General features: G+C 44.5%; 1 long non-coding RNA gene across 1 annotated transcript; it reads right to left on the minus strand.

Moving 5' to 3' along the window:
* Window positions 1-4721: 4721 nt before the first annotated feature.
* On the minus strand, window positions 4722-11761 carry LOC130705603 (uncharacterized). Its single transcript, XR_009005882.1, has 5 exons — window positions 11303-11761; window positions 8159-8234; window positions 7717-7945; window positions 6689-6755; window positions 4722-4975 (listed from the first exon to the last, which is right to left on the minus strand). It is a non-coding gene; the product is annotated as an uncharacterized LOC130705603 (long non-coding RNA).
* Between the last annotated feature and the right edge of the window lie 12 nt (window positions 11762-11773).

The following is an 11773-nucleotide window of genomic DNA, read 5'->3' on the forward strand; positions in this document are numbered from 1 at the left end:
AGGAGTACTGTCCCCGCCAACCCTCCTGAAGCCTCCCCACTCCATCCCCGCAGACTGCCCTGCGCCCCTGATGGAGTGAAAATTCTGTCCCAGTCTTTGGGACTCACCTGTTGGGGATGTTATGACTTAGGCTGTGCTTGAAGAAAGGGAAGAATGACCTAAAAGCACGTTCTGTTTCCTCACACCCACCTGCACCCATATCCACCCCTCTCACCCTCCACCCTGCCAGCCAAAGCCTCCAGGACCGTCCCCATCACTCCCCCGCCCCTACTGAGCAAGCACAGGCTTCCGTGTTTAACACCCGGCTCCACCACTTAACCGCTTCACAGTTCGGGGAATCACTTAATCCAGCTGAGTCTTATTTGTAAAACGAGGATGAAATACAAAGCACCCGGCTCAGCGAGACCTGGGAGGTTCTCTGGAAAACGTGCCTGACGCCCACCCCCTCTCCTCCTCCCAGGGGTAAGTACTACGTCAAGCTGGAGCTGGGCCTGGCTTTGCCCCCACCTGAGCAAGGCCCACGATGGAAGGAATGCATCGCGGGGGCAAAGCTCACATGAGAGGTGGATAAAGAAAGTTGCGGCAAGTCATGATGAGCCCACCTGGGCCCCTGGATATGGCTGAGCCCAAATCAGATGCACCTCAAAACTTTCAAGTTACGTGAATCAATACATTCTCCTTTTTTGTTCTTTTTTGTTGGTTGGTTGTCTGCTTGTTGCCTGAAGTTGCAAAAGCCCAAACTGAAATACTACATTTCTCGTCCCTGGCTCTTAACTTAGGCAGCTTTGTGTACGATTTTCATGAATCTCTGGCTCCCCTGGGTGGCAAAGAGAATAAATTCACGTTTCTAGGATTCCTACTCTCTGCATAAGCATCCTCATTTCTACAATTTATTTACACTTCGACTCCTCTGGTCTCAGATACACTCGGGTTTGCTCTTAACCCACAAATGTTTTAACAGAGATTTTTTTCCCATGGCTCACCTGCTCTCCTGGCTGTGGTCACGCTGTGTCTGCTGTAAGCCCACTGAATCCCCTCACTGGTCCTGTTCCAGGTGGCCGTTGGGTTTGGGTCAGGGGTGTAGTGAGTGGCTCGAGCCAGGAGGGCAGCGGGTCACCCTCCTCCAGTCAGGACACGAAGCACCATCTTGATGTTATTAGAAAGTTTCACCAACCACGTGACTACATCACGCTTTTTTAAAAGCCCCAGTCAGGTGAACTGGGTTCATCCAGATTACTCCAAATGAGGAAAGTGCAAATTGGGAAAAAAAAAAAAAAAGTCAAGCGGATAGGTATTTCCATTATGTAATTTGTGAGGACATATTAGAAACACAAAGGGACTTCCCTGGCAGTCCATGCTTCCACTGCAGGGGGCGCGGGTTCCGTCCCGGCCGGGGAACTAAGATCCCACATGTCATGCGGTGCGGCCAGAAAATTAATTAATTAATTAAAAAATTAAAAATAAAAACACAAAGATTTGGGCATATGGGTTTCACTTGCGCAGATCAATTTCCTGGAGAGCCAGTGCTATGACTTGGAATGCTTACAGTTTCATACTCAGAGGCAGTCTGGAAACACACAGTATGTGTTCACTCTGATGTGCTTACGTTTTTACATCATTGTTGTCCCTTCCTTATTTCAGAAACCTGCTTGTCCTCACAGCTATCAGCACCTCCTGTGCATCTGCACATTTGGACCTGAGATGGGGGACCCTTCCTCCAGCTGCCCACCTCAGCTCAGGGGTCAACAACTTATTGCCCCTCCCACACCCTTGCCCCAGGCTGGGCTAGGGTCTCACTTCTTTTCCAATTATTGTTCCAACAGTAATGTTCCAATGATGTTCCATGCACAGCGCTGTCATTACAATGATTCCTGGATAATTATCTGTTTAGGGGTTGTGTCCCCAACTAGAGTGGGAAGCTTGAGGTGTGGTCTTTATCTCTTTTTGCTTCCTAGCACTGGGCTTGGTTCAAAATTTACTTATTTATTCATTTACTTTTTAAAATATTTATTTGGCTGTGCTTGGTCTTAGTTGCGGCACGCAGGATTTTTTTAGTTGCAGCATGAGAACTCTTAGTTGCGGCATGCCTGTGGGATCTAGTTCCCTGACCAGGGATTGAACCCAGGCCCCCTGCATTGGGAGCCCGGAGTCTTAGCCCCTGGACCACCAGGGAAGTCCCCAAAGTTTAGTAAATGAATATATAAGTTAGAAGGACAGGATAACACAAAATAGCATTTGTTGAGGATCTACTGGCTAGATGTCTCAGAGCACTGTGGTATTTAACAGGAGATCATAAGTAAATGAATTTAACAAGGAGACGTACCTAGCACACAGTGGACATGTTTGTTGAATGACAGATGGTGGATCCACCTTCTGAAAATGAAGATGTTGAGGCTCAGAGAGCTTAAGCTGCTTCCTAGAGTCACAAAGTTAGAGAGTGAGGTTTGGTCATAGCTCTCTCTGGTCCCTAAGTCCTTGGTTTCACCTACACCTCCCTGTGGCCTTTCACTTATATCTCCCTGCATCCCTCACCCCAGCAGGTAGGCAAACATTTTTTGTTGATAATGAATCTTTGAATCAACTGTAACACTCTTACATAATGGCTTTTTATGGAAGGAATTCCACAAATATTTGTCGGATGAATGGATGAATGGCTAGACTTGGGGAAACTTCCCGCGCTGAACAAGGGCGGCTGACTAGCCCTTGCAGTGCGTGGTATTGTAACATTCCTTTAGAAAATGTGCCAGTGTCACTAGAGCGATCTGCTAAGCAGAAATGTAATGTGTTATAAAATAACACTGGGAAAGGGCTTTAAGAACCATGTAATAGAAATAAAGGTTTAAAAAAAAAATAAAGTTAATCTTTCCAGGACACTGACAAAGTTAAACTCTATGGCATTCAGAATCTTCTCAAGACTCTCTCACAGCAGAAAGGAGGCATTTAAATCTCCCTGCTAAAATTTGATTCTCTGATTTTGAATGATCCGCGAAGATATTAACACAGATCTACCGAACTTTTTGAAATCTGTGACTGTCGATTGTCTGAGCAGCGATGCCACAGAAGCGGCACCCTGCGAAAGATGAGGAAGGGTAAGCCGTTGTGTGTTGTCGTGCTGGGAGAGGATTATGAGGGGAAGGAAGTGTGGCGGTGTCTCTGGTGAGCAGGAGGTCAAGTCATCAGGCAATAACAACCGCAGCTGCTGTTCATCGTGCTCCGTTCTTATGGCAGGCACCTTGCTTACGTTGTATTATTTAACTGGTCTCCGCAAAGCCACAATGTGGTAGGTTTCCTATCCACATTACAGGTACGCTTTCACAGAGGTTAAGAAACACACCCACGAGAGGTTGTGGGCCAGGACTTACACCCAGATCCATCTGACTCCAGACACAGAGCCTAGTGTGCTGTCTTGAAACTCTCACTGCAACACTGAATCCACAGCCCGGCCAGCCGGGCCCTGAACCTTGTCCTAAAAGCTGCTTCCCCTTCAGCTTCCTGAGGGCAGGGCCTCGGGCCGGTCCTCACCATGTCTCCAGTCAAAGCGAAGGCCTTGCACGCCGGAGGTGCTCATCCGTTGTAGGTGAAGCCAAGCGTGCAGAGTTGACTAATTAGGAAAAATCACGTCAAGCTGAAGGCTAACAGGCATTTTCATTATGTAATCTGTAAGGACATGTTTAAAAGCACAAAGGTCTGGCCGTGTTGGTTTTATTGCATCACGCATGATTAATTTCCTGGAGCCCCACTGCTACTGAAAAAAGTCAACGAGGTACTTGGAACCGATCCCGGAAGGATTCAGTACTGGGGTCCCCCCTCCCCCCTTCCTGCCAAGCACCCCGTCATTCCCTTGCAAACAGACACACTTTACTCTGCCTAGGGAAGAGTTCTGATTCTGTTCAAGGACAAATGCCATCCTCAAGGACATGTCATAGGTCACAGTAGTGAAAGTGGGGCTTCCGTACTCTCAGGAAACAAAAAAGTCCTTTTCTTTCATCGCTGCCCCAGTGGTAATGAGCCTAGATCCGTTCTGCTCCTCCTTAGGACGTGTCCTCACCGTTGGAAGACCAAGCAAGGCCAGTGCAGGGACAGAGGGGAAAATGGTCTGCTGTGGTTTGTTCCAGGAGAGAAGGGCACTTTTTTACAGTTGATGATGTAAGACAGGACTGGGGATGCCTTTTGCTCGTTAGGCCCCTCAGCCCTTGGAAGGCCAAGAAGAAATTGGACAGGAACAGAACATGCGTGCAGGGCTTAAGAACCTTGGCAGTGGGTGATCAGGGATCTACATTCCGGGACAGTTAGGAGACACAGCTAATAGTAAATGAGGAGGCTGGAGACAGGTATAGAGAGGCAGGTGTCAGGAGCTAAAGACAGACTTTCCTGATTTTTGTCTTGGGCTGACCCTGTTCCCTCCCTTCAGAGACAAAGGTGTCAACTGAAATAAAAATGCACAACCTGATAGCTGTGAGTTTCAGTTTCATCTGGGGACTTACTGAGGACAATAGCCGGGGAGACAGTCTTTCAGAGAGCTCTGAGGAACGGCTCCCAAGAGGTAAGGGAGGAGGTCAGCATGTTACCGAAAGTGGGGTTCTGGCTGATTGCTGCTCAAAAGCCAGTAACTAGGCAAGGTTGGTGGAAAGGGAAGTTTGCTTTATTTTGGAGGTCAGCAACTGGGACTGGGGTGGGGAGGGAGGGTGGACTCCTATCCAAAGGCCAATTCCCCTCACAGACAATCAGGGGGCAAGAGCCGTATACATAGAGGGAGGGGGCTACCTGGAGAAACAGCACAGTCACAGCCAGCTCTGACAGGCATCTTGAAGTCAGTCATGCAGTGGTCTGACCAGCGTCATCGCGATTGCTTTAAATGTAGTTAGTCTTTAGTTCCAGGGTCAGTTTGTTCTCATTTCTTTGAGGCCAGTCCTCAGAATTGTGGCGGCTTCTGTCATGGCTACAGCCTGGTCATCAGGTAGTTAACTTCTTCCACCTGGTAGGGGTTTCAGTATCCATAAGACAGCTCACAGGATAGGGCTTAGATTTATAGCCCTTGAAGAGGAACTAAAGGTCCTAGACTATGCTTAATGACTAAACAATTATTATTTAGTCTTGTTGGGCTGTTTCCCTTTGTTTCTGCAATTTCTCACTTCTCTGATTAAACTTATTCTTTGGCTAAAGATTTTCCACAGACAAAAGGCAGGCGGAGGACATGGGGGGAGGTGGGGAGGACCCTGGGGTCCTGCTCCTGTGATTTTGGAGAAGGGACAGGTGCAATCAAGCACACATCTTGGTACAAGGTTACTGCTGGCCACAAGGCACAAAAATCTTAATGCTTTTAGTGTTTTCTAAGTATGGGAAGATGTAAGAAATTGGGTTCATAAACTTTTCTCCTGAAAATATCTTTCTAAAGGCCTGTTCCGCCAGCTCTCCCAGAGCACAGACTGCCTCATCCTGACCTCTGTCAACTCCTTTCAAGGTGTGTTGAAGGTCAGTGACAGCAGCGGCTAATGACTTAATCCTTGTAGAGCTGGATGGCGAGTGACATTCTTCAGTTGGTGAAGGGGAAGAATTTATATAGTCAAAAAATGAAAAGAGTTCATAAATTGTGAACTCCTCAGAAGAGAGGCTTTGCAAGCATAAACTAAAGAGCAATAACATATTTGTGGAGTGTACTTTCTTTAAAATGAAAAAAAACAATTTACAGGGAGTTCCCTGGCGGTCCAGTGGTTAGGACTCAGTGCTTTCACTGCTGAGGGCAGGGGTTCAATCCCTGGTCAGGGAACTGAAATCCCTCAAGCCATGCAGCATGACCAAAAAAAAAAAAAGAAAAAAGAAAAAAAAAAGAAAGAAAGAAAGAAAGAAAAATAACAGTTTACAAACTTCCTCAGGAAAAAGACTGAACATTTCAGAATTTAAATATCTGGTTTCAGGGTTGTTAGTCGGCAATATCAGCTTCCCAACAGTAACTGTGTTTTCCCCTCTCTAGGAGGTTAGAGGGATACATCTTCTTCAATGCTTTACTCATTCCTTCGAACATACCTTAAGCCTTATGCTTGCTGATGTAGAAAGCAGTTGGAAGTCATGTGCAATTATTTTGGAGTGCCTTGTCTTTCAGAATTGGCAAGAAATACCCTTTTTGCTGTTTCTCCTTTGTGTTGAGGAATTAAAGTAACTTGAATTTGCATGACTCTCAGGTCTCACGTCTCTCTCTTTCCCACATTATTCTAGTTGTTCACCACGAGACAACTGACTCTTTGTGATTCTATCCATCCTTGCCAAGATTTCACTTTACAATCAGGTAGCCAGCTCTCCCCAAGTGTCGAAGAAGGGATTTCATTTCACTTGGCACAAATGATGTAAGAACTCCCACTTGTCCAATAAAAACACAGCCTGAAAATGTTATTCATTCTACCACTCCCACCCTCCCGAGTGGATTATTAATTTGTTGGAGGAACTGAATACACCCTCGGTTCCAAGAACCTGATGTACCACCCACCAACGGCATCCATCATAAATGCTAACACCTCTGGAGCTCAGACACATCCTGGTCTCAGAGTCTATCTGGTTCAAAAAAAAAAAAAAAAAAACCAACACTTTGGTGGTTATTTCCTCTCTGAAAGGAAGATGCTTCCTTTCAACAGGGCAAATCCAAATAGTCTGTACTGAAATGACTCATCTTTAAGTGTAAGAACTTTGAACTTACCCCCATTATAGTTCAGAATAGAGAAGACACAGGATCCTCTTTGTCCCTTTGCTTTTTCTCCCATGTGCTGAACAAACAAAGAGAAGAGGAAAAGAGGGATCTATTTATAGCATGTGAATTTAGTTTTCAGGGTGAAAAATCAGAATGGTATGTACGGCAGCAATGATCCTGGTTATCCAAACACTAAATTTCTTTCTTTTTTCTACTAAAACAGAATGGTTAAGGTAACCATAAATGTAAGAATTATTTAATAATTTTCAGTAACTGTGCAGGCATTCAAATTATTATTTCACAAGCAAGGAAACTAAGCCAAAGAAAAGTGGTGAGTTATGCATACTTGTCTGAGGGAAATAGTTTATAATCACAAAAATACTTCTCAACCACAGTCAAAATGAACTCCTTGGAGCGGGTAGGGCACATTTTCACAACAAGCATGTCCTGTAGCTAAACGGAAGGCATCCTATCCCTCTGCACCTATTGGACCAAATACAGGCTGGCGTTGCCTGACTCATTCATAATGAGGCCATCGTTCTTCCCATCTTAGTCTCTGTGGTTCAGAAATCAAACATACTTTTTCTCTCAAAAACATGTCCTAAGACTATACCTTTTTTGTTCCAGTGAAGCTTAAATAAAATCTTACAGCTATGGTTCTCAATCTGGCACAACTTTGGGGGCGAGGGGTGCTGCTACTGGTATCTAGTGGGTAGAGGCCTGGGCTGCTGCTAAACATCCTACAATGCACAGGACAGTCCCCACACAACCAAGAACTACCTGCCCTAATATGTCAACAGTTGAAAAACCCTGTATTAGAGGAAAGCTGATACATGTCCCTTTTTCCTAATAAGTTTATAAGGTCACTGCCTTCCTGAACCATACAACTGAAAGAGAAAAAATAAGTTAATGCATACATAAATAAATAAGTAACTGCAGTTTGTGGTATATATTGGAAAAGAAATAAACGGATTAACAATACAGGGTAACTGGGTAACCAGGAGATGCTTCGGATAATAGAGCCAAGGAATACCTACCTTGCAGAGGAAATTAGGATGTTTTTGTCAGCAACTAACAAACTCCCAACTCAAGCTGGCCTAAGCAGTAAGGAAACGTATGGTTCACGCAATTTAAATCCAGAGGTAGGGTGGGTTTCAGGGTTGGCTTATGCCACTGGCTCCAACTTCTGTACAACTCCGTATGCCAGCTTCCTTTTCAGGTCTGTAGTAAGGGCGTTGTAATAGTCATAACCTCACAAGACCTTGCCTGGAGGAAACAGGAGGAGGTGGAGGGCATGGAGATGGAGAGGAGTAGAGAGGAAAGGTTCCCATCCCTGCTTTCTACGTGATGGTACACAGAGTCCCCTGGTTGGGCTGAGTAGGTCACGGGCCCACCCCTGAACCAATGACTGTGGTCAAGGGAAATGAATGTACTGATTGGCTCAAGCCAATCAGTGACCACCCTTGGCGCCAGGCTCACCTTAATAACTAAACAAACACTGGGTATTCCTTCGGGAAGGGTGATGTGCTTATTGGTTGGCATTCAGAATCTTCCTCTGTGGGAGACGAGATTTATACTGAGCCTTGAAGGATGAGAAGGAGCTGCCCTAGCCAAGAGCCTGAGGAAGAGCTTTCTAGACAGGCCAGACAAGCACAGAAGCCTTGTAGGATAAAAGGCCATGGTGCTCCAGGGGGAAAGTAGTTCTCAGTGAGCTTGGAGGGGCAGATATGAACATTAATCCTATAATCTGAGTTTTTGTTAACCACAGTTGTTGTAAAATATTATGATCCTTTGTAGGTTAGAAGAAAAAAGACATATAGTCTTTGTTTCCTTCAGGATTTTTCCATGTATTACTATTTTTAGGTGATCATTCTTTCTAATATAACTTAAAAACAAGACAAAATAGATTTTATGGGTACCAATTAAATTTTTTTAAAAAATATTTATTGAGTGATTTTGGCTGCGCCGGGTCTTAGTCGAGGCATGCGGACTTCTTAGTTGCGGCATGCATGCAGGATCTAGTTCCCTGAACAGGGATCGAACCCAGAGCCCCTGCATTGGGAGCTCAGAGTCTTACCCACTGGACCACCAGGGAAGTCCCAGTACCAATTAATTTTTAAAGAATAAATTTCAAGTTAATATATGAGAAGAAAAAAAAACTTTAGAAAGAAAACACTGAAAGAGGCTGCAATGGACAAGATTTCAGATATCTGGGCATTCAGACGTACTGGCATTACAGACAAGCTGTACAAAAGGCACCCTGATTTAGAACAAGCTTGAACTCCTGTAACCTCCAGCACCCGACACCATGCTGAACACAGAGGAGACCACAAGAATACTGACTCACACGGGAAGTTGACGGTAATAAGCACTTTCATGTATATTAGTCTATCTATATAGCCACTCTTTGCCCATCACTTCCTTCCTTCCAAGGAAGCGCCTGTCACAGCTCTTCACATCTACTGCACATTCTCTAAGAGGCATTTTTATTTGAGCTTTTTTCTTTTACATTTGCATATTTTGTCTTTTTGTTGTTGTTCTTTGGGAGCTGTCTCTGCTTCCAGGTTTGAGAACCCTCTTTGTTCTCTAAGACAAATATGGGGGAAAAACCCAATAACTGCAATGGTAGCTGCTAGCAGACTTAGGATAAAGTCACCTTAATTCCCTGTTTACTTCTGGATCTACAACAAGATAGCAATTGGTTGGGATGACTTTTATCTGGTTTTATTCTACAATTTCTGACACTGTGGTAGAAATAGTATGAGAAATTGTGTATATATTAAAAACGTAATAAATCAAAACAAATAAAATGTAATAAAATAATAAAAATGACAAGGATTCTAAGAACATCATAAATGCATTATTAGATAATAAATGTGGTAGTTCATATGGCCCCTACTCATTCACCTGTTCTAGTAAATAAATAGTTAAAGTGGACTGATTAAATATAAAAGGGGGCTACACAAAATCGGCATTCACAACAGTACAAGTTGAGCTAAAAGTTCTGGTACTGGCTTTTCTTGACTAGTATTACTACTGCTATGACTACAACTTACTGAATATCTATTACCAAACTAGATGTTTTATTTGTATCTAATCCTTCCAAACTCCCAACAAGATAGGTATATGTCCATTTTACCCATGTTGAAACTGAAGCCCCAGGAAGAATTCAAAGAATATTAAACGGATATCAGATAATAATGACACATGTTTAGTGCTTTACATAGCCCTTCAGTCATTACACATATCCTGTGAGGTGGCACATAGGAAGTCTTGGTAATTATCTCAAGGTCACAGAGCTGGCCAATTAATAAGAAGTATACATAGACAAGATTCAAGCCCATGAAGTCGAACTCCAGGGGCTCTCACAAGCTGTACTATAAAGCATATCAGTATTGCCCCAGGATTTGAATCTGATCCAAATCTGTCTGGCTCCAAAGACCTAGAACTGTTCCTTTCTCCTTTCTGCACAAGCTTCCTATAAAAATGTGGGAAGCAGACCAAAAAATCTCTAAGTTCTATTTCTGTTCAAAAATGCTATGATTTCATGGATTTTAATATAAGGTTTTCATATGCCAAAAAAAAAAAAAAAATGAGGGCGGGGGAGTCAAGAAGTTTTTGTAAAGCAAACCAAAAATAATTATAGCTAACTATATTTTCAAATTTATGAATACAGTCACCTTTAGAGACTATTTTATTAAATTCTCTCCACCTTAAAGGTGAGTTAACTGAAGCACGTAAGGATTAAGTACCTTTTGTCTAACTGCCGGGTCAAACATACAATTGATTTTGTATGCAACATAAACCTGGCCTTTTAGCCTTGTCTCTGATTTAACCTCCTAAAGACTGCCATACTCTTAATTTTTCTAACTTCAGGTCGAAATTCCTACAGATTTCATATGTATTCCTACGTCCCTGAGGGAGCGGCAGCAAGGAGCAAACTTAAAAGGACACTGAAGGGTAGAAAAGACCTGACAATACCAGCAGAGTCCCCCCCCCCTTTTTTTTTCTTTTTATGCTCATCTCATTATTGAAAATAAGTTAATAGGGATATCGCTTTTCAGGGAAAGAAACAAAAGCTGACTCTGATCAAGCAAGAAGCAAAACTTATAATTTATGACTCGGGAGTGGCGGGGCAGAACAAGGTCCGTTCAAGTCAGCTGTATCAAAAATAAACAGAAAGTGATACCACAGAGAGCTTTCCAAATTACGCCACACCTAAAATTCGCTTAAAAAAACCAAAACCCACAGAACCCTGACATTTTATTCCACAAAAGAATATCCTGCCGCTGATGAATACAAGAATATTTAACACAAACCCTTACGCTTGTTACTAAAAGTTGAAACGTAAACTCCTTTTTCTAATTCATAATTCACCAGCCGTGGGGTAATCTAGACAATAATAGAAGCGAATACCGAACAAGCAGGCAAACAAAATAACGCTGTGGCTGGAAAACGAGCGAAAAGCGATAAAGGGAAGCTCCCCCTCTCCCGCGAGTCCCCCAAGACAAAGCCGGCTCCCAGCCCGCACTGCGACCGGGACTACACATCCCAGCATGCAAGGCGACACGGTCTCCCAGTCGAACTACGGTTCCCGACACGCTCTCCTGACAGCGGGCCGACCTCTCTGGAGTCCGGGGGTCTCGGGTCTCTGCAGGAGGGGGGTGTGTCTCCGCTCGCCCAGCTTCTCCTTCGAGTCTAAGGGTCAGATACCATCGCCCACTAGTAAATAACGAAGATTACGATTTTTCGAGTCATTCTTCGTTGCCCGTTTTATTAAGACAGCAAAGAGCCTCAGGCTAGGGCGGGCGGGGCGTAGGCGTGTCAGCTTGGCCAGCTTGAGCCAATAGCGTCGGAAGGGCTGTCCTGCTGCCATGGCAACGGCGGCCGTCCCCAGAGGGACCAGCCACCCATTGGGTGGAATCTTTCGAGAAGGCTCGAGAAGAAGGAAGCGGAAGTGGCACGTGGAGGGGCCGGTGGAGGCGCCGGTGAGTAAATGCCGCAGATTCTGGAAAGTTCCGATCAGTACGATACATAAGGCTGAGACGCGGGGACCTTCTCTTTCGGGTCGGTAGTTCGGCGGCGCGCCGGTGA

Source organism: Balaenoptera acutorostrata, chromosome 18 (genome assembly GCF_949987535.1).
Source record: "Balaenoptera acutorostrata chromosome 18, mBalAcu1.1, whole genome shotgun sequence".
NCBI lineage: Eukaryota > Metazoa > Chordata > Mammalia > Artiodactyla > Balaenopteridae > Balaenoptera > Balaenoptera acutorostrata.